This window comes from Juglans microcarpa x Juglans regia, chromosome 8D (assembly GCF_004785595.1).
Source record: "Juglans microcarpa x Juglans regia isolate MS1-56 chromosome 8D, Jm3101_v1.0, whole genome shotgun sequence".
NCBI classification, from domain to species: Eukaryota; Viridiplantae; Streptophyta; class Magnoliopsida; order Fagales; family Juglandaceae; genus Juglans; species Juglans microcarpa x Juglans regia.
In genome coordinates this window covers 8,405,352-8,428,735 of record NC_054608.1, presented here as the reverse complement: position 1 = coordinate 8,428,735, position 23,384 = coordinate 8,405,352, and the positions used below count along the sequence as shown (strand labels likewise).

The following is a 23,384-nucleotide window of genomic DNA, read 5'->3' as shown; positions in this document are numbered from 1 at the left end:
TTCTTTCTATTGTTCAGATCTTATCTCCACCATTCCCTTGTTTTAGGCCACTTCAAGAGGTAGAAAAACCTTCATAGAAACCACAAAAACAATATTGAAGTCTATAGAAAAAGGAGGAAGCTCGAAGGTTAGAGAAACAACTTAAACTAGTTCAAGTTTGAGGTGAAAACAAAAACTGTCATCTATCTTTACATTGTTTCTGGTTTGATTTAATTGCTACAAATCAGTCCTATTCCTCTCCTCTCTTCAGTTTCATCTTGACCTTGATTAATTCTCCATGAATTTGTGTTAAAGCCTTGAAATAACTCCTCATAGAGACATCAAATAGCAGCTAAGAGTGATGCAAAAAGCAACAGTCGCAGCTGCATGACAAAAGGAAAATCTCAACAGATGTAATGATCTGTTCCAGCCCTTTTACCTTTCCAAATTCTCCTCTCAAGCCATAATTGGCCACATCATTCAAGACCCCTTGTATAAGAATCAATCTTTAGAAGTGTCAAAATAGGAGCTGCATTATAGCACATCTGAAACAATTCTACAGCTATTACAGCAACAATTTGCAGCCCCTTGTCTCTTGAGTTTTTCTTCAACTTATACTTCTTTCTTTTTAGCATCAGCATCTCACCATTTGTCATCTCATCATCTTTTCATACCATCATCATCTCATCACATCATCATACATCCTTATTTATCATCATGAATCTCATCACATGATCATTGCATCATCTTTTCATATTATCATCACCATTAGTTTTGAGATCATCCTTATTTGTTTCATTATTGTTCACATTATTGATATTTGTTGTTGCATACTATTATTTTCCTTAATTTATTTTTAATATTTGCAAGACATTTTGTGATGACAGGTTGTTAAGAGATGAAGTTATCTCGAAATTATAAAATTACAGGTTTGATATATCATTTATTGCATTTATCCAATCGATGTCTATTTTTATAACTTTAAGGTTAGTATTATAAAAATATATGTACTGTTTTTTGCATTTTCTATTGCTACCATTATTGATGGTTTACCTTGTAGACATCATATATTCATAGATTACGTAGTCTCTTACTTGTGATTTGAGAGATAGACTAAATAAGTAGGGAGAAATAGGCACGGGGGCTTTCACTAATTTCAAACTGTGGTCTTACCGTCGTAGACTATGGATGGCCATGAGTACCCATGACAATGGAAAGAACTGAAAAGCTAATTAAAAAGAGAAGGAGAAGACGAGAAATATGGAGGAGAAGAAAAAAGAGAGAGAAGAAGGGATACTGGCCATTGAGGCGTGACACTCTGAAAGGAATGAAGAAAAGAGAAGGGTGAGGGGCTAGAGAGAGAGGGGGAGGGGGGAGGTATGCAAGAAAGGAAAGAAATGACTAAAGAGAGATTGACAGAGAGAAAATGGGGTATTATAGTTAGGGTTTTGTTTTTTTAATATTTATGATATTATGATCTATATATATATATATATATACATATATATCTACAGATCAAAGGTTGGGTGGGCCAAAGGCCCAACCTGGCACCCACCTGCTGGACTTTAAAACTGTTTAATTAAAGCTCGTCCACTTGTGGCATGCAGGCAAGTAGCAAACTTGCTCTCCATTGTGTTGTAGGCCAAGGTGTTGGCTTTTATCCTTACCGATTTGCTCGGCTTGGCTCATAATCTTTTCATATTATTTATCATCTCATCATCTTTTCATATCATTTATCATTACATCACCTTTTTATATCATCATTATCTCATTACATCATCTTCATAATCATCACGATTCATCTCTTTACATCAGCATACTCATCATCATCTCACCATTTATCATCTCATCATCTTTTCATATCATCATGATCTCATCACATCCTCATCTTCATGACTGTCACGATCCATCTCGTTACATCCTCATCTATCATCATGATCTCATCACATCATCATTCATCCTCATCTATCATCATGATCTCATCCCATCATCATTGCATCATCTTTTCATATTATCATCATCTTTAGTTTTGAGATTATCCTCATTAGTTTCGTTATTATTATCATTATTGATATCTGTTGTTGTATACTATTATTTTCCTTAATTTTATTTTTAAAATTTGTAAGAGATTTTGTGATGACAAGTTGTTAAAAGATTATCTTGAAGTTATGAAATGACATGTTTGATATACCATTTATTGCATTTATCTAGTAGATGTCTAGTTTTGTAACATTGAGATAAGTATTGTAAAAATATTTGTATTTCTTTCGCATTTTCTATTACTACATTTATTTATGGTTTACTTTGCAAACATCATATATTCATAAATTTGGTTGTCTCTTACTTGCAAGTTTGTTGCAGAAATAATACAATAAAAATCCATACAAAAATCAACAAACTTACAAATCAAAACAAACAAGCTTACATATTAGAAAATATCACAAATCCAACAAAAAACCAAAACAAACTTACAAAAACGAATGCAAGTAATAATCGTGCACAGACCCACATGCCGTGGTCTCGGGTCACAGATATTTATAGCCCTTGGTCATCGTAATGGATTATTAAACTTGCAAATTCATCCCTCATAGTCACAATGGATCTCTAACATAGAGACCGATGACAAAAATCGTGGTTTTGAGTGGTAGAGACCCACGACCAAACTGTGGTCTTACCGTCGTAAACTATGGATTGCCATGAGTACCCACGACAATGGAAAGAACTGAGAAGCTGGTTAAAAAGAGGAGGAGAAGATGAGAAATATGGAGGAGAAGAAAAAAGAGAGAGAAGAAGGGATGGTGGCCATTGAGGCGTGAAACGCTGAAAGGAATGAGGAAAAGAGAAGGGTGAGGGGGTGAAGAGAGAGGGGGAGGGGATGTTTGCTAGAAAGGAAAGAAATGATAGAAGAGATTGAGAGAGAGACAAACTGGTATTACAGTTAAGGTTTTGTTTTTTTAGTATATATGATATTATGATTTTTATTTTTATTTATATATATTAAAGTCCAAGTGGGCCAAAGGCCCAACCAGGCACCTGCCCGCTAGCCTTTGAAACAGGCGAATTAAAGCTCGTCCACCCATAGAATTAGGCAGGTAGTAGACTTGCTCTCCATCGCATTGTAGGCCAAGGTGTTGGCTTTTATCTTTACTGATTTGTTCGGCTTAGTTTGTTGATGACTTGCATAATTTCTTATATTTTATCACTTTTTAAATTTAAACTTTAGTCTAAATACCCTATTATTGGACTAAAACGCTAAAATGTTAATAGAAATCTTTGGAATTAATGTGTATTATTGAATTGAGTTTCTATTTACTTTGAAATACTCCTGAGTAGATTTTTATGTTTAATTTTAGAGTTTACAAAAGAGCAAGTACAAACCCATTCGAATTCAAAGGACTTTCGAGTGGGAAAGACGTTGGAACAACCTAAGAACTTTCAATGAGTGTAGGACTCTTCAAATAAGGATAATGATGGGGTTTGAGAATAATTTGGATCAGAGTCCAAAATGCGCTAGCAGACAGCATGGACACACTTTAGTATTTTAATCATAACTTTCCACTCTAATATATCAGATTGATGCGATGCTTGGTACATTGAAAAGCTATCTTAATGGGCTACAAAGTTGTCATTAATAAGGATTTCCAAATTTGAACTCCTGAAGCGCGTATGTGGCTGCCAAGTTGAATCCTAAAATTTAGACAATTTTGTGTGGGGGAATATGAAGACATTTGGGTTTCTTTCCTATCCTATTTAAGCATATCATTAGCACGAAATTGGTGAGTTCTTTTTTAGAGGGGCATTTCTTTGGAGTTTTTAGTTTCAGACGCTGCGGCTTGCGAGGGACGACACTGCGGACTGCGAGGAGCATTTTCTGTGTTCATTTTCTTCTATTCTTCTCTCAGAAAAATTATGGTGAATTGGTTTATGTTAAATTTAATTTTTAGCATGAACTAAATTTTCTTTATTCTAGAAAAACGATGTAATCTAGTTCCGAACTATGTTTGATCTTCTATGTTAATTTGAAGTAATTCTCTCCTATATTTGTCTAATTTATTCTGACCTTATTACTTCTAATTAACTGGCCAGTAATTAGATGATTTTAATCTTGTGATTTGCTATCGAAAGAGGGAATTATAGGATAGATATTGGATATTTCGGCATAGGTAAATATAGAGATCGAAAGATTTGTATGAACCTATGTAGTATTAAAATTATTGATCTTATTGTTTTCTTATCTTATTAATTTGCATACTCTTGTGTAACATGATGAACAAGAATAATTTCCAATTGACTACCAAAAGAGGCTTTTGGATGTTTGTGGAGATATACTAACAAACAGAAAGAATTAAATTCAATTAGTTAGATGAGTAAAGTATAGTAAGGAATTAGGTGAAATCGATTTCCTAGACGTCTTCTTTCTCAATGATTTGATCTTCAAACAATATCTTTCTTTTCCTTTGAGTATTTTTTTTTAAATTAATTTTATTTTAATTTGCAATTACAAAAATCTTAGTGACTTTTCTAAATAAAGTTGAGATTAGTATAATTTCAGTATTTATCAAAAGTAAGTTACCAATCTCTGAGGACGATACTCTTCTCATCACTTTACTATAAAACTACAATACTATGCACTTGTAGTTTTGCACCGATCACTCGTAATCTTTTCATATCATTTATAATCTCATCATCTTTTCATATCATCATGATCTCATCACATCGTCTTCATAGCCTTCACGATTCATTTATTTACATCCGCATTCATCATCATCTCATTATTTATCATTTCATCATCTCTTCATACCATCATAATGTCATCACATCATCAATGCATCGTCTTTTTATATTATCATCACCATTAGTTTTGAGATCATCCTCATTAGTTTCATTATTGTTATCATTATTGATATTTGTTGTTGTATACTATTATTTTACTTAATTTATTTTTAATATTCTCAAGAGATTTTGTGATAATAGGTTGTTAAGAGATGAAGTTATCTCGAAGTTATAAAATTATAGGTTTGATATACCTTTTATTGCATTTATCCAATAGATGTCTATTTTTAGTATTGGAAAAATATTTGTATTGTTTTTGACATTCTCTATTACTGCCAGTATTGATGGTTTACCTTGCAAACATCATATATTCAAAAATTATGTTGTCTCTTACTTGTGATTTGAGAGATATACTAAATAATTAGGGATAAATAGGCACGGGAGTTTTTACTATTATTTTGCCAAAGCATCTACTCTTCACTAGAATTGTTACATGCATGGACTGGAAGGGGGGAGGGGGGTTAACCCCGTGTTTGGGTGACCCTGTCTTGATAGCGGGAGGCAGATTGGAGCCACCACCGTCAGACCACATGGTTCAACACCACATTTTTTACAAAAACAGTCCAATAAAGATGCAAACAAAAATCAACAAACTTACGGATAAAAACAAACAAACATATTAGAAAATATCACAAATCCAACAAAAAGCCAAAACAAACTCACAAAAACGAAACAAATAAACGAAACTAAGTAATAATCATGCACAAACCCACATGCCGTGGTCTCGGGTCACAGATCTTTATAGCCCATGGTTGTAGTCGTGGATTGTTAAACTAGCAAATTTGTCACTCATGGTCACAATGGGTCTCTAGCATACAGACCCACGAAGAATAACGTGATTTTGTGTGGTAGAGACCCACGAACAAGCTGTGGTCTTACCGTTGTAGCCAGTGGAACGGCCATGAGTACCCATGATAATGGAAAGAATTGAGAAGTTGGTTAAAAATAGGAGGAGAAGATGGGAAATATGGAGGAGAAGAAAAAAGAAAGAAAAGTGGATGTTGGCCATTGAGACGTGAAAGTCTGAAAAGAATGAGAAAAAGAGAAGGGTGAGGGGCTGAAGAGTGAGGGGAGGGGGATGTCTGCTACAAAGGAAATAAATGATTGAACAAAGATTGAGAGAGAGAAAAAGTGATATTATAGTTAAGGCTTTGTTTTTTTAATATATATGATATTATGATTAATATTTATATATATCTATACACACAAGGCTGGGTAGGCCAAATGACAAACCTGGCACCATTTATATCATTTATCACCATTTATATTTATCATCTCATCATCTTTTCATATCATTTATCATTATATCATCTTGATCACATTACATCATCTTCATAACCATCATGTTTCATCTGTTTACATCAGCATACTCATCATGGTCTCACAATTTATCATCTCAACATCTTTTCATGCCATCATGAGCTCATCACATCCTCATCTTCATGATTGTCACGATCTATCTCGTTACATCCTCATCTATCATCATGATCTCATCACATTATCATTGCATAATCTTTTCATATTATCATCATCATTAGTTTTGAGATCATCCTCATTAGTTTCATTATTGTTATCATTATTGATATTTGTTGTTGTATACTGTTATTCTCCTTAATTTATTTTTAATATTTGCAAGAGATTTTGTGATGATAGGTTGTTAAGAGATGAAGTTACCTCGAAGTTATAAAATTATAGGTTTGATATACCATTTATTGCATTTATCCAATAGATGTCTATTTTTAGTATTGGAAAAATATTTGTGTTGTTTTTCGCATTCTCTATACTACCATTATTGATGGTTTAGCTTGCAAATATCATATAATCATAAATTATGTTGTCTCTTATTTGTGATTTAAGAGATGATCTAAATAATTAGAGAAAATAGGCACGGGGGCTTTTACTATCATTTTGCAAAGCATCCACTATTCACTAGAATTGTTACATGCATTGACTAGGAAGGGAGAGGGGTAAACCCGTGGTTGGGTGACCTCGTCTGGATAGCAGGAGGTGGATTGGAGCCACCACTGTCAAACCACACAGTTCAACACCACATTTTTTTACAAAAATGGTCCAATAAAAATCCAAACAAAAACCAACAAACTTACAGATCAAAACAAACAAACTTACATATTAGAAAATATCATAAATCCAACAAAAAACCAAAAAAAACTCACAAAAATGAAAAAAATAAACAAAACCAAGTAATAATTGTGCACAAACCCACATGTCGTGGTCTCGGGTCACAGATCTTTATAGCCCATAGTTGTAGTAGTGGATTGTTAAACTTGCAAATTCATCACTCATAGTCACAATGGGTCTCTAACATACAGACCTACAACAAATACCGCGATTTTGAGTGGTAGAGACCCACGACTAAACTGTGGTCTTACTGTTGTAGCCTGCGAGATTGCCATCAGTATCCACTGATTGAGCTGAATTATTGCATATTTTATACATTTAGAACCAATATATTTTATTTATTTCATTACATTATTATTGGTTTTAGATGAAAAAATGATAAGATGAATAAATCTGAGTTGTGATTTAAATTGGTTAATAGCATGATTTATGCTTAATTTTATAACTTGTGATTTAATTGGACAATGTTCATTCACATGCACAACATATTTTTGATATTCTATTATTCTTATTTTATTTTATTTCTAATTTCTATTATTTTATTTCTAATTTCAAATTCAAATGACTTTCAAGTGGGCAAGAAGGAATAATCTAAGAACTTTCAACAAGTATAGGACTCTTCAAATAAGGATAATGATAGGGTTTGAGAGTAATTCGGATCAGAGTCCAAAATACGTTAGGAGACAGAATGGACACATTTTAGTATTTTAATCATAATTTTCCACTCAAATATCAGATTGATACGATTTTTAATGCGTTGGAAAGCTATCTTAAAGGGCTATAAAGTTGTCTCTAATAAGGATTTCCAAATTCTAACTTCTGAAGTGCATACATGGCTGCCAAGTTGAGTCCTAAAATTTAAACAATTTTGTGTGCGGGAATATGAAGACATTAGGGTTTCTTTTCTACCCTATTTAAGGATATCATTAGCACGAAATTGTGGAATTTTTGGAGAGCAGCGCCGCACATTTGAAGAACTCTTCCAGGGTCCAATTGTCGCTCCAGCAGCCTCCTCCATTCCCTACCACCTCCATCTCCATTTACTTGGCTTGCTCTTTTCATTCCCTACTTTTTATTTAATTTCAATTTAAAGTTTATGGAATATTTTTGAGATTTTTGGTTTAGAAGTTTGGGCAATTTATTTTTTGTTCATTTACTTCGTGTTATTTATTTTTCTCACTTCTTTAAGCTTTCATTGAACAGTGATTACAATTACTATGGATTAATTTTGAGAATTAGTGATTTGAATACAATGATGAACCCTAGAATCTTGATTTTGGGGTTTTTCAATTTTCAGTTCGTATTTTGTGAATTACTTTCTAATCTAGTTTAATTCTTAGCTTAATTTTATTAATCTCTTAGTTCCATTGCATATTAGATTGATTAAAGTTTAATTAGGACTTAAATAATTTCAGTTTTATTGTTTAATTTTCAGATTAATTAAGATTGTTCAGTTTAGTTGATTCTTTAATTGTTAATTTTAATTTGTTAGTCTTGTACATTTCATTTCAACACTCAAAAATCAAAAAATATGAATCTAGTCCATGACTAGTACCCTTTTCATTCTTGTTGCACTCTTCCATCTATTACACATACCATCATTTTTATTTTCTCTTTGTTAATATTTTCACCATTTTAAACGAGTTTGATTTTAAGTAATTTTCCCTGAGGAGACGATCTAGGAATTTTTTCCTAATTATTACGCGACATCCTCCTGCACTTAGAATAACCTTTGTGCTACTCATTTTTTAGTGAGTCAAGTTTTTGGTGCCACGATAATGGAAAGATTTGAGAAGTTGGTTAAAAAAAGGAGAAGAAGATGAAAACTATGGAGGAGAAGAAAAAAGAGAGAGAAGAAGGGATGGTGGGCATTGAGGCTTGAAAGTCTGAAAGAAATGTGAAAAAGAGAAGGGTGAGGGGGTGAGGGAGTGAGGAGTGAGGTGGAGGGGGCCGTCTGCTACAAAGGAAAAAAATGACTAAACATAGATTGAGAGAGAGAAAAAGTGGTATTATAGTTAAGGCTTTGTTTTTTTAATATATATGATATTATGATTTATATTTATATTTATAAATATATATGTACATATATATATAAGGGTGGGTGGGCCAAAGGACCAACCTGGCACCATTTATATCATTTATCACCATTTATATTTATTATCTCATCATCTTTTCATATCATTTATCATTACATCATCTTTTCATATTATCTTGATCACATTACATCATCTTCATAACCATCATGATTCATCTCTTTACATCAGCATACTCATCATGGTCTCACAATTTATCATCTCAACATCTTTTCATGCCATCATGAGCTCATCACATCCTCATCTTCATGATTGTCACGATCTATCTCGTTACATCCTCATCTATCATCATGATCTCATCACATTATCATTGCATAATCTTTTCATATTATCATCATCATTAGTTTTGAGATCATCCTCATTAGTTTCATTATTGTTAACATTATTGATATTTGTTGTTGTATACTGTTATTCTCCTTAATTTATTTTTAGAATTTGTAATAGGTTTTGTGATGAGATGTTGTTAAGAGATGAAGTTATCTCGAAGTTTAAAAGTATAGGTTTGATATACCATTTATCACATTTATCCAGTAGATGCTTATTTTTGTAACATTAAGATAAGTATTGTAAAAATATTTGTGTTGTTTTTCGCATTTTCTATTACTACATTTATTGATGGTTTACCTTGCAAGCATCATATATTCATAAATTAGGTTGTCTCTTACTTGTGAGAGATAGGCTAAATAATTAGAGAGAAATAAGCACGGGGGCTTTTACTATCATTTTGCAAAGCATCCACTCTTCACTAGATTGGCCAAGGTGTTGGTTTTTATCCTTACCGATTTGGTCGGCTTAGCTCGTAATTTTTGCATATCATTTATCATCTCATCATCTTTTCATGTCATGATCTCATTACATTGTCTTCATAGCCTTCACGATTCATCCATTTATATCCATATACATCATCATCTCATCATTTATCATCTCATCATCTTTTCATACCATCATGATCTCATCACATCCTCATCTTCATGATTGTCACGATTCATCTTGTTACATCCTTATCTAACACAAGCGGATTATTTTATTTTCTTGTTGACGACTTTTGTGGTGTATTTTATCTTAAAGATTCTCAAGGACTTTTGTTAGAACAAGTTGCCCTTAAGAATCGCGGACTTCTGTAAAGGGATAAAATACCATAGCCCATGGTTGGGTCCAACCCACCACTAGGGACAAGAGAGGAAACAAGAAAGAGATAAGAAGGGACATGAGAACATGTAAGTGTTAGAGGGGTCAGAGGCTAAGGAGAGCAAATTAGACACGCCAAGGGTCAAGTCACCTCATGGCAGGGGGATTAGATAAAGGGGAGGGACTAGACGACTTTAAAAGGACGCTCTCGACTTCTTCTTCTTTGGTTTCGAAGAGGTCGCTCCAGAGGGATTTTCTTCTCTAACAAGCAGATCTACAGCTTTCTTTGTATAGTAAAATATGAGAGACCATGTGTGAATGTAAACTAATACATTATAGTGGAAAGTCCTCTTCACAAACCCCTGTGGACGTAAGCCTAGTGCCGAACTACGTAAATCTTTGTGTCCATCTCTCTTTACTTTCTCTGCACTTATGCATTGACATCCTACAACCACACCGGAATACCTCTGGTGGCTCCAAACAACACTGATCGAGGCCTAAGTCGCCCCAGTGGGTCGTGATTGACTCTTTTTCTCCCTCCAGCCTGTTGAGCCAACTTTTCTCACATCAACAACTACTAATAATAAGCATGGATTATTCTATGAGATGCCTTTAAGCAACCAAAAGAGACCTCAAACAAGCAAGAAATTAAGCTACTCGTCTAGATTTCTACTTACAAGTTGTGAGATTCCATTCATCAAGTATTCAATGTGAAAGAGGACTTAGACAAGACAACGAATGACGCACTAATTGCACCTTTTGATAGAAAGAACTTGAATGCAACTGCATGAGTGTTCTGAAAAATAGTTATCGCTATTGGAGATTTACGAGTTGGCGGCATGGTACTTTTTTCACACCAATGTCAATCTATGGCTGCTTTACACATCCCTGGATAGGTGCATTTTACAAGAAAGAGATAGATAGGAAGAGGATCATGAATAAAAAAAGAAAGATTAGCTAGTGTGCGCGGGAGGAGTCACTATAACATAAATGAGTTTTTGTGACAGTTTGGCAATTGTGATAGTCTTCAAACTGTTACCAAAAAGTATTTTCTATGACAATTTGTGGAAACCGTCACTAAAGATAGCCGAGAAATTGTATTACGTTCGAACGTATACATATTCACATTCAAACGTATGTATACATTCGAACGGGCCCTGGAAATTCGAACGTTAAGGCTACTTACGTGCGGACGTGTAAATTTTGGTGCCAACATTCAATGTTAATGATTCAAGTTCGAACGTTAATTGATTTAATATTAAAGTTGTATGTTTCAAATTTGAAAAAAATTGAGAATTGAAGTGTAGTAATTTAATATTAAAGTTGGATAAGCTAACATTAAAAAAGATTGAGAATTGAAATTCAAAAACAGTAGATATATTAAATAATACTGTTCATTACATATAATAAAAATAAAGTACAAAATATGATAAAATTTTGTAAACAACAATCAGATTAACATGTTCACAAATCATGTATTGCAGAACTCCTCAATCAATGTCGTGACCTTCTCGTTTAGAATATCTACACGATGGGTAATCTTGATGACAGTCACTCCAAATGTACTGTGGATCCAACGTTCAACCGTAAGTCACTCCGTTTGAACATTTCCACCCATAAACGATCTAAATGTTCGAATTATTAGAATAGATATGTTCGAACGGCAGCCCAACATCCGAACGTTAAACATTTTACGTTCAAATGCTTCTTCATTAACATATGAATGCTACATTCAAACGTCTTCGAGCAAACGTTCGTTACGTTCGAACGTAAATATTAATTGTGTGAAGCAAAAACAACGAACATCTAACTTTTTTATGTTTGAATGTTAATCGGTTGGGTTAAAATTCAAACATTGGTTTTTACATGCGAATGTTACTTTTTGTGACAGATTTTAACTGTTACAAAAAATTTTCACGTTCAAATGTTACATCTCACGGAAGACATCCAATCGTCACAAAAAAAACTTTTTGTGACAATTGAACAGTAAATTGTCACAAATAACTTTCTGTGACTCCTTTTAGATGACGGTCTCAAACTGTTACAAAAAAGTCTTTGTGATGGTTTGCTTATTTTTTGTGATGGTTTCATCCGTCACAAAAACCAAATTCTTTTATAGTGACTTTACAACAACCAATACTTCTCCAATAAAATTTCCAAGTGCAGCAGATCACTTGGACTGAGCAATTGAAGTGAAGACCTCAGGTCTAGGGTCCAAATGATTGCATTTGAAAGTAGTGCTAGAAAGCAGCCTATATATAAGAGTTGTAAACAAGAGAGATAGACATGTAGAAAATAAGGGTTGAACCCTTTACTTATGGAACTAGTGAGTTTTCAATTTGATTCGGCAACCTGATACTAGAAAAAGCTCCGAGCACTCTTGGACCTTGCATGATAAATATAAATCATGAGAGCTAGCACAAGAGATTGAGCTTGCATTTGGGTAGTGATGTATTCTCAAATATTCTGTAAATAATAATAAAAAGTATGTGAAAAATAAGAATAAAATAATAAATAATAGTGACGTATTCTCAATATCCAAACTAGACCTGAAACAAACTACTGGATGCCCTGTTACTTCTCTTAAAAAAATATTATTTTATTATGAAATTGTGAAATACTTATGAATGGATTGTGAGGACATCATTTCTCTTTTGAATCCATTTTTATATATATGGTGGGCACACGTAGGTCCTGACTTGAGCTTCACTTTCAATTATTATGTACATGTGTGTACAAAATATATATATATATATATGTATTTGTGATGGATTATTTACAACAAAAATAATTATTTGTAATAAAAACAGACTTATTTTTATAGGAAATAATCATATTCGCAGGAAATAGTTAATCACAAATAAAAGTTTTCTTATAGAGATATATATAATTATTACACATGAGTTGGCCTTTGTACAGTACTAAGAATACCCATATAAGGGGAGCTTTAGAGATTTTGAAGTTACTACAATCTAGGTTTTTTTAAAGACTAGTCGCATGACATGCACCTATGCAATGTGTTGGGGCATTGCTTAGTTTTTTTTAGTTTTATTCTATTTTTTTCTAGGTTATATATAGTTTGATTGTGTGCAGTTGCTTAAACATGATCTTCATCTATTATTTTAAATTTATAGTCATTTAACATTGGTGTAGTTCAATCAAAAGAATACAAAATATTATGAATAAAGAAAGCGAAGTGTTTTTAACCTTGAAAATTTCATAACATTTAAAATTATTTAAGTATATGGTCATTTATTTTGGAAGGTAGACATTGAATGATTGTTTTGAGGTCCAAGGGGCCGGTCCATAGAAAAAATAATTTTTTTTAAATTTTTTTAGATGAAAATTAAAAATTGAATAAAATATTATTAGAATATTATTTTTTAATATTATTATTGTTTTGAGATTTGAAAAAATTAAATTGTTTATTATATTTTATGTGAGAATTTAGAAAAATTATAATGATGAGATGAAACCGTTTCTATATCTAAATGACCTTTAAATTTTTAGTTTTTCTTAAAAGAAAGAGAGTAGAAACAAAGGATACCCTCTCTAAAGATTTACTCAAGGATGTTCACTTTCACTTGGTCATCTAGTATCTTTTAACCTTTTTGCTTTTGGGGGCTAGAGTGGAAAATTCTGAGGGAGCACTTCGCAAAAGAGTCATGTATTGGCGTGCTGAAAGGTTTTTCAATTAGGGTTTCCGGCCCCCTAGTCTTCACCTAATTGTGGAAGAAGAGAGGTGAGTTGAGTATTAACTCTCTCTCGCGCCTTTATTTTTGTGTATTAAAGTCATTTAAATAAAAACCAAATGAAAAATAAAAAATGCTTGTAAGGGGTTAACGTTGTTTGAGTGATTGACAAGATTACTTTGAAAATGTTAGGATGGTCAGCGCTTATCTAGATATGGTCATTACGAGAGTAACTTATATGCCTTGATTGTTGACCCTATTAGATTTACTATTTGTTTGGGTAGCCAACATACCTCAACACTTTTTAAGCATTCTCATACTATTGAAAATACTCTACATGCCAAACACAATGAACCATCTTCATACCAAAATCTTTCCAAAAATTACTATAATATTTATCACTATTATATATAAATAAAAAATAAAATCACTATAATATTTATTATTATTATATATAAATTAAAATTAAAATCAATAATATTTATCACTATTATATATAAATAAATAATAAAATCACTATAATATTTATCACAATTATATATAAATAAAAAATAAAATCGCTATAATATTTATCACTATTATATAGAAATAAAAAATAAAATCACTATAATATTTATCACTATTATATAGAAATAAAAAATAAAATCACTATAATATTTATCACTATTATATATAAATAAAATCATCATTAGAAAAAATCAATCATTGATGGGACCCACACCTTTTTCAATTATTTATCCAAAAGTCAACAACTCAACATACTTCATACATCCAAACAACTCAAAATACTCTCAATAGGACCCACAAATCCACTTCAATCTCTACTCATAACTATTCACAAACATTCTCAACACTTCTCAGATATTCTTACTACCCAAACGTAGCCTTAGTGACTCATCTACAACACATTTTGACAAACAGATGGAATGCATACAGGACAGCTTGGCAATAACAAAATGGCAGAGTCATGCACCACGCCACGTACAACAACAGACCAATATTTCTTTTCTTTCCTTCTAGAATAGAACCGTAGACAAGTTAGTTAGTAATTCTCTCAAGTTGTACAAACAATATTCCCTTTCTATTTTCCGTATAGCTTTTCTATTTTACTGCTACTCTCTATATAAATACCAACATCTTTCAATGAGAACGTAAGGAAGTTTTCTCTACATTATTTTTAAGCTATGTCAACATGGTATCAAAGTTGTCGAGACTAATCTTCAGTATTTTGTTATCATGGTTGCATCGTCTTCCTCTCCCACACTTTCTTCCTTCTCCCATATAGTCACCGCAAAATTATCAAATGATAACTACCTTCCATGGAAGGTACAAATTTTGGCTTATCTACGGGGGCATGATCTCTACTCCTTCGTTGATGGCTCAGTCTCTCCTCCTTCTGAATTTATAACTGATCCTACATCTAATATCCCAAAAACCAATCCAGCCTTTTCTTCATGGAAACGAACGGACCAACTTGTTTTAAGCATACTTTTTTCCTCTCTTAGTGAATCCATCATAGGACATGTGCTTTCATCAACAACAGCTCGCAAACTTTGGACGTCCTTGGCATCTATGTTCTCCTCTCACTCCCAAGCCAAGGAATTCCAGATACGATTTCAGCTCACAAATCTTTCAAAGGGAGACTAAAACATCTCTGACTATTTTGGTAAGGTACAATCCGCAGTGGACTCCTTAGCTGCAACTGGGCACTCTCTTCCTGATAAAGAGGTAGTCACCGACCTTCTAAATGGACTAGGTCCATCTTTTGAATATTTTATTACCTCTATTACAACCCGAGCAGATTCCATTTTTTCTCATGAATTATTTCAATTGTTGCTCATCCATGAGAGTCGTATGTCTCACCAAAACAAAGTGTTATCTCCTCTCTTGAGCCTTCTGTGAATTTCAGCTTCTCTGGATCTCGGGATCAACGAGGTCATGGTTCTTATCATGATGGGAGGCAAGGTCGAGGCAGGGGCAGCTACTTCAACAACAACAATCGTGGAGGACGTAATTTCTCCTCTAACTCACATTCTCGACAACCATTCAACAAAGATCAACCTACATGTCAGGTTTGCAACAAGTTTGGACATGTTGCATTATAGTGTCATATTTGGTTTGATCACTCTTATTAGTTTGAAGCTCCAAAGTCATTTTTAGCTCATTACACTGCTCCTGACTCCTTGACTGATTATGCCTAGTATCCCGACTCAGCTGCCACACATCATATTACTAATGATTTTTCTAACTTGAATATTTCATTTGAACAATACACTGGTAGTGACTCAATAAGGGTTGGAAATGGCTCTAGTATACCCATCCAAAATATTGGTGATTCTCATCTCTCTGTTAATTCCTCCAGTTTCCCCCTTCACAATTTACTACATGTTCCAAACATTACAAAAAATCTTGTTTTGGTTTTACAGTTTTGTACTGATAATTCATGCTATTTTGATTTTCACTCATCTCATTTCTTTGTGAAGGACAACAAGACCAAGAAAGTGCTCCTCACAGGGCCTACTCATAATGGGCTCTATGTTTTTCCTTCTAAGCTGTCATCATCTTCCAGCCCATCTGCTAACCTTGGTGAATGGACAAGTCTGGCTCAGTGGCACCGAAGGCTAGGATACCCTTCTCTTGCTCTCGTTTCATGTGTTCTTCACTCAAAATGTCTACCACTCCAAATAATTCTTCCTTTTATTGTTTAGAATGTCCACATGCTAAAAGTTAGCAATTACCTTTTTGTAATAGTTGGTCTATTTCTACTAGACCTTTATAGTTAATTTGTGCAGATGTTTGGGGTCCATCCCCTTATGTTTCTAGACTTTGTTATAAATACTATCTTTGTTTTGTTGATCAATTCACACGTTACACTTGTTTCTTTCCTCTCAAACTAAAATCGGATGTTGCAAATATATTCGTTACATTCCTACCTTACATTTAATGAGGTCTCTTTTCCATTTTCTACCACACGGCCCACTATAATCAGTTTCGCCTCTATTCCTGAAAGGCCTCACTACCACTTTTCCTTCCTTACATCGTTGGACCTGGCCCAAGCCCATCAATTTCTCATCTTACAGAATCATCACCCTCACCTTCCTCTTCATCGCCTCACTCATCCCTTGTGTCTGAAACTAGTCCAGCTCCTTCTCCTCAAAATACATCTTCAATTCTCATACCACCTCGTTCTCCCATTATCACACGTGCCCAAACAAAGTCCTTTAGACCCAGCACTTTCACGGATGGCACCATACCTTTTCCCTCTCCGTATTGTTTCACTATCAATGTTTCGGTTCCTGATGAACCATCAAGTTATTCAACTGCCTCTAAGTTTGTTGAATGGCGTGCAGCTATACAACAAGAATTTACAGCTCTCCAGCAGAATCAAACATGGTCTTTAGTACCCTCTTTTCCCACGGCTAATGTGCTTGGTTGCAGGTGGGTCTTCCGCACAAAAAGTAAAGCAGATGGCTCGTTTGACAAGAGGAAAGCCCATTTAGTTGCAAAAGGATTTCATCAACAGCATGGTTTGGACTACCACGGGACCTTTAGCCCTGTGGTCAAGCCTTCCACAATCCGACTGATTCTCTCTATAGCAGTTACACGACAATGGTCCTTGAGACAACTTGACATTCAAAATGCCTTTATGCATGGTTCTTTAACTGATGAAGTCTATATGCAACAACCTCAGGGTCTTGTGGATTCGGCACACCCAACTTTCATCTGCAAATTATATAAAGCCATATACGGTCTCAAGGAAGCCCCGAGAGCATGGTTTGCTCAACTCAGCACTTGGTTACTTGACTATGGATTTAGCTCCTCCAAGGCAGATCCCTATCTTTTTATTCTCAATTACAATGGTATTCAAATTTATTTGTTGGTCTATGTTGATGATATAGTGCTTACATCTCCACATCAATCTGCCATTGAGAAGCTTATTCATGATTTGAGTCGTGTCTTCCTAGTTAAAGACCTCAGCACCCTCTCCTATTTTCTTGGCCTCGAGGTTGATCATATGCCTACTGGTTTGTTGTTGTCATAGAGGAAATACATTAAGAATCTGCTCATACAAAGCAAAATGCTTCTTGCCAAACCCATTTCATTACCAATGGTAGCCTCCCTTAAGTTGTCAAAATTTGATCCCTCTGATTTCAAAGATGCTACTCTTTATCGAAGCATTGTTGGAGGACTTCAATACTTGTCTCTAACTCGGCCTGATATCTCTTTTGCAGTGAACAAAGTATGCCAATTTATGCACACTCCCAAAACCTCTTACTGGAGTGCAGTCAAGCGTATCCTAAGGTATCTCAAATCTACAATTAATTTCGGTATGTTTTTCAAGACTCAGTTCAGTTTTCAGCTTCATGCATACTCTGATGCTGATTGGGGGGGTTGCCCCGATGACTGTCGATCAACTAGAGGGTACTACATCTACTTGGGTCATCACCTTAGTTCTTGGAGCTCCAAAAAGCAAAGCATTGTGGGTCGCTCATCAACTAAGGTAGAGTATAAATCGCTTGCATCTTCTGCAGCCAAAACCATCTAGTTACAAACAATCCTACATGATCTGGGAATTTTTTTTGCCTAAAGCTCCTACCTTGTGGTCTTACAACATAGGAGCTACTTACCTCTCGATGAACCCAGTATATCATGCGAAGACCGAGCACATGGATATTGATTTCCATTTTGTTAGAGATAAGGTGGCTACCAAGACATTACAAGTCATCTTTTGTAGTTCCAATGATCAAATAGTTGATGTGCTCACCAAACCAGTTGTTGCAGGAAAGTTTCATTATTTTCGATCGAGTCTCAATGTGGTTGACACCCCATTGGACTCGACTGGGCATATTAGACGTAGTGACTCATCTACAACACTTTTTGACAAACAGATGGAATGCATACTGGGCAACTCGGCAATAACAGAATGGCAGAGTCATGCACCACGCCACATACAACAACATACCAATATTTCTTCTCCTTCCTTCTAGAATAGAACTGTAGACAAGTTAGTTAGTAATTCTCTCAAGTTATACAAACAATATTCCCTTTCTATTCCCTTTCTCTTTTCCGTATAGCTTTTCTATTTTACTACTACTCTCTGTATAATACCAACATCTTTCAATGAGAAAGAACGTAAGGAAGTTTTCTCTGCATTATTTTTAAGCTATGTCAACAGGCCCATTTGGCCATTTGCTCGAATGATTGGAATATATACTCGGATGGTCGGCACATATGCTCGGGATGGTTGGCACATGATTGCCTCATATGCTAAGATGGTTGATGCATTTGCTTGGATGAGCAGAATATATGTTAGGTTGGTAGGCACATATATTCGATTGGGTTGTTGAAATTTATGCATATATGGTCAGCACAACTCTAATATGTCTCTCTCTCTCTCTCTCTCTCTCTCTCTCGATCTCTCACTTTGCTTACTCTTTGTTGTAGTGTAACCCTTGTGACGAGTGGAGGCCACTAGAGCGAGCTGCACTGCCTCATCTCGCCAAGTGTCTTAGACCACCACAAACCATCTCTAGGTGACATCGAGTGGACGCCGCTCCAAGACTGGTATGGTACCCTCGAGCTCTAGCCTTGTAATCACCCTTTAAGTTTTGTGACTTGTATGTTTGGTGCTTACTAGAAGTTTGGGTTGTCTATGTTGGAGGTTGGAATTGTAGTTAAGTGATTTCATGGCTTGGTTGATGTTTGGAAGGTTCCTTCATGATAATGTCACGGTCGAATGAGGGAATGGTTGTAAGATGTAAGCTAGTGTTTTGATGTGTTGGGAGTATAAATGTAAATGTGATGCGTGTTGGAATCGAATTTAAGCAAATTCAAGAAGGTTGGACTAATCGGATTTAATGCTTGGGTTGTGATAAACCCGAGGCACCATTATGCACTATTTGTCTATGGGCTAATGGATTGTGGCTCTTATCAAGCTATGGTACAGGTTATAGAATTTTGTTAGTTAGGCTGGTTTTCTACTGGTATGAGTTATTAATATGTAGTGATATTTTTCTTAATTAGGTTATGATAATGTTACTATTCAAATTCAAGGCTTAAATAGTACACTGCAAAAGTTAGGTAGGCAGTGCTCCTATGCTTGACATTGTCTAAAATGAGCTGAGGTTGATTGTTTTATAAAACTTGCATATTTTTTTTTATGAAACCAACCTTGATTATTTTTTTCACTACTCTTTTTATCTAAGAAATAAAATATGACATTTTATCATGACATGTATAATCATGAGCAACTTTTCTGTACTTTGTTTTTCTATTGCGTAAAATGTGAATATGTAAGTATGAAGTTTTTAATAGATTTTACGATATTATATATTAAGTATATTATTCTGTTATTGAATTGTATATGAAATTCTCAAGGCATAATATTATGTATTACTTTGGTTATGGCCCTGCCAAATGTTATAATTGTTGCCTCTCTTATGGTCTTACCACAGGTATATAATGTGGCTTCTGTTTGACCTTAACTATAATGCCCGCCCTTGTGGTGAGGTTTTTTATAAAATGTTTTTATAAAGGACGACGAGAATTACCGTTTGATTTAAAACTTTTTACTTGCATACCCAGGGTGCAAGACTCTACGTTTATATCATAAAATGTGTTTTTAGAATAAAAGAGGTTTACAGCAGAAAACATTAATCTTATAATAAAATGGTCCCTCGTACGATTAAAACTTGTGTCTAGACTTCCGTGCTCTTCCCCATGGGCCGTGTCCGTCCTGATCATTTAGTTCCTGTGAGGGGGAGGGACATGCATAAAAACTAAAATGAGTCGATAACTCGTAAGCATTACTTCATACAGTTAAAATACAACAACATAGGTTTTCATTCATGCATTCATCATTCATACATACTATACGTACATGCGTGCTTGTGTGCATACGTGCGTTCATTCGAAAACTTCATTGGACAGGATTTTCTTTTGAAAATAGACTTTCTTTTCGTAAAACGTGTCCCCCTTTAGTGCCTTCATTTCTTAAAAGTTCGTGCGTTCGTGCGTTTGTGCGTTCATGCATACATGCATTCATACATTCTTTCTTATCACTTTCATAGGCCAGTACATATTGTTACGCCCCGTGTGTTGGGGTTAGCGGTCTTCCTTTGGACCCGGACTCCGCCCATGGTCACAGGTTGAGAATCCCTTTCATAGGGAGCAGCACTAGGTGCACTACCAGTACTACTTACCCGGCATTGCAATCTGCCCATTCATTGGTACCCTTTCATTCATTCACGTGGCCATTACGTTTTTTCATACATTTCATGTTTTCATGTCTTTCTTTGCTTTTCATTCATTCATGTCAGCTTTAAAGAGCTGGAGCTTTCATTCTTTTCTTTTCTTTCATTTAACAGTCATTTCATGAGAAAACATTCATTTTCATGAGAAAAAATCATTTCATGAGAAAAACATCGTTTGGGGCGTAAGCCCGAAAATCGTCTTCCCTTTTTCAGTTCATTTTAGCTCTATTCTTCATTTAACAGTTCGTTCATGGAAAACTTCATTTTAAAACATACATGAGCTTAAACATCAGCTTTCGTGGCATCCATAAGCATCACCTTAAACGTCATCTTTCACGGCATCCATGAGTATCACCTCATGGCACACATGAAAGCGTCAGTTAGTGGGATCCGTAAAAGCGACCGTTTTCATGTCTTTCATGCAGTTTATGAATTTTCTTAGAAAATACATACAATAAATACAGCGTATAGTCATCCATTCACATGCGTACAATTAATACTTTCATTGCGTAAAAAGGGACTGCCAAGGAGGGCCGTACATATGTATACCTTTGAACACTTAGCATTTTCTTTCGTAAATCGTCTTTCGTGTCTTTTTGTAAAGCATCATGAGGAAAAGCGTTTCGTTTTGTTTCTTTATATTTTAGAAAGACTCTAGAAGAGTATGAACCTAATACTTACCTGGACTCCATGCTACTTGCATATCATGCAGTCCATTTGTGCCTGTCAGATGGCAACTTACATGCATACACATAACCTTAATGTCATTCTCTATCTAATGCATAAGCAACTTAAACTAGAAATAGAACTACACATCACTTGGAACACTCTCCTTCTATCCGGTGCTCTTACGTGCCCTTTACTATGTTAAACCCTTCGGGGACCACTTACGATCACCACATCTTCCAACTCAAGTTCTTGTCTCGAGTGCTCATCCACTAAAGTGAACCCATGATTCACCTTAGGATTAAGACACTAAGACCTTCGTCTTACTCTTTTTACTAACCTCATTCGAAGAATGATTTGGACCGATGGAATCATGCATCCCAATCCTAACAATACACCCGCCACTACTTTCATGCACCTTATCCCATACTAAATCCTCATTCCCATCCATACAAGCCACACGGCTCTAAGCCAACTCTGAGACTTAAGCACTGTGTAACTGTGCTTAAGTTAGATTACCTATTACATATAGTGAATCTGTTCGGTACATGTGTCTAACCAAATTACACTTATACCTTACCCCCCCTTAGCACCTAAGATCAACATATAACACGTTGATCACCTACACGCAAGGACAAGGGTCATACTCCGATATCAACCTTCTCTTAACCCGGCTAGCATGACTCTTCATGCTACCCCTCCCTTTTGACAATTCATCCCAACACTTAACATGACAAGACTCCATTCACCACTACGCCTTATGTCACATCATAATGCTCGAGACTACACTTGAGCTACACCATGACCTTGTCACGTCACCTGACATCCCGCTACGTCATTTCTTACATCAACCCTTAACTCATCACGAGTATGGTTCCTCACGTACTCCTATCACATCATGACGTCTCGTCACGTTCCTGCTACATCATTTCTACACTAACTCCTCACCCATCACAAGCACGACTGTCAGTAATCATGTCATTTCGTGACGTTACCCAGTCATGCTTTCGCTATGTACTCTTACACTTGTTCTGCTACTTCACGCATACTCCTAGCCATAAGTCCATCATAGTGACATTTGTCACCTCAGACTACAGGCTACACCATAACTATTTCGGGACATTGTTCCACAGTTCCCGACACTACTCATCACGTTCCACGCCTATCAACCACACAATCATCCTTATCTCTGCGACACACCACACGGAATATCGCTGCCTCGTGGAGTACACTCCACATATATTCCATTTTCACACTCTACGACCCATCACCATTATGGCATATGCGTCACATGGTGCATTGCTCCACTATATGGAGTACACTTCTCGTGTTCTCCCTTCATATGCATTACGCCACATCACCATTATGTCATACCCGCCATATGGTGCATCACTCTACCACATGGAGTACACTCTGCGTGTACTCCATTCATACACACTATGCCACATCACCATTATGGCATACCCGCCATATGATGCATTACTCCACCACATGGAATACACTCCGCGTGTACTCCCTTCATACACACTACACTACATCACCACTATGGCATACATGCCATACGGTACATCACTCCACCACATGGAGTACACTTCGCTTGT

General features: G+C 35.3%; 2 long non-coding RNA genes across 2 annotated transcripts in view; one reads left to right on the top strand and one right to left on the bottom strand.

Annotated features, from left to right (window-relative positions):
- The window catches only part of LOC121241844, a 69,562-nt gene extending 59,617 nt beyond the window's left edge, over positions 1 to 9,945 (top strand). Inside the window, exons 6-7 of the long non-coding RNA XR_005935815.1 lie at positions 2,989 to 3,097; positions 9,794 to 9,945. This is a non-coding gene — a long non-coding RNA (uncharacterized LOC121241844). The remainder of the gene's footprint in view (positions 1 to 2,988; positions 3,098 to 9,793) is intronic.
- Positions 1,420 to 1,935, bottom strand: LOC121241846. The gene is made up of 3 exons (XR_005935817.1): positions 1,883 to 1,935; positions 1,728 to 1,851; positions 1,420 to 1,671 (listed from the first exon to the last, which is right to left on the bottom strand). It is a non-coding gene; the product is annotated as an uncharacterized LOC121241846 (long non-coding RNA).
- Positions 9,946 to 23,384: the final 13,439 nt, after the last annotated feature.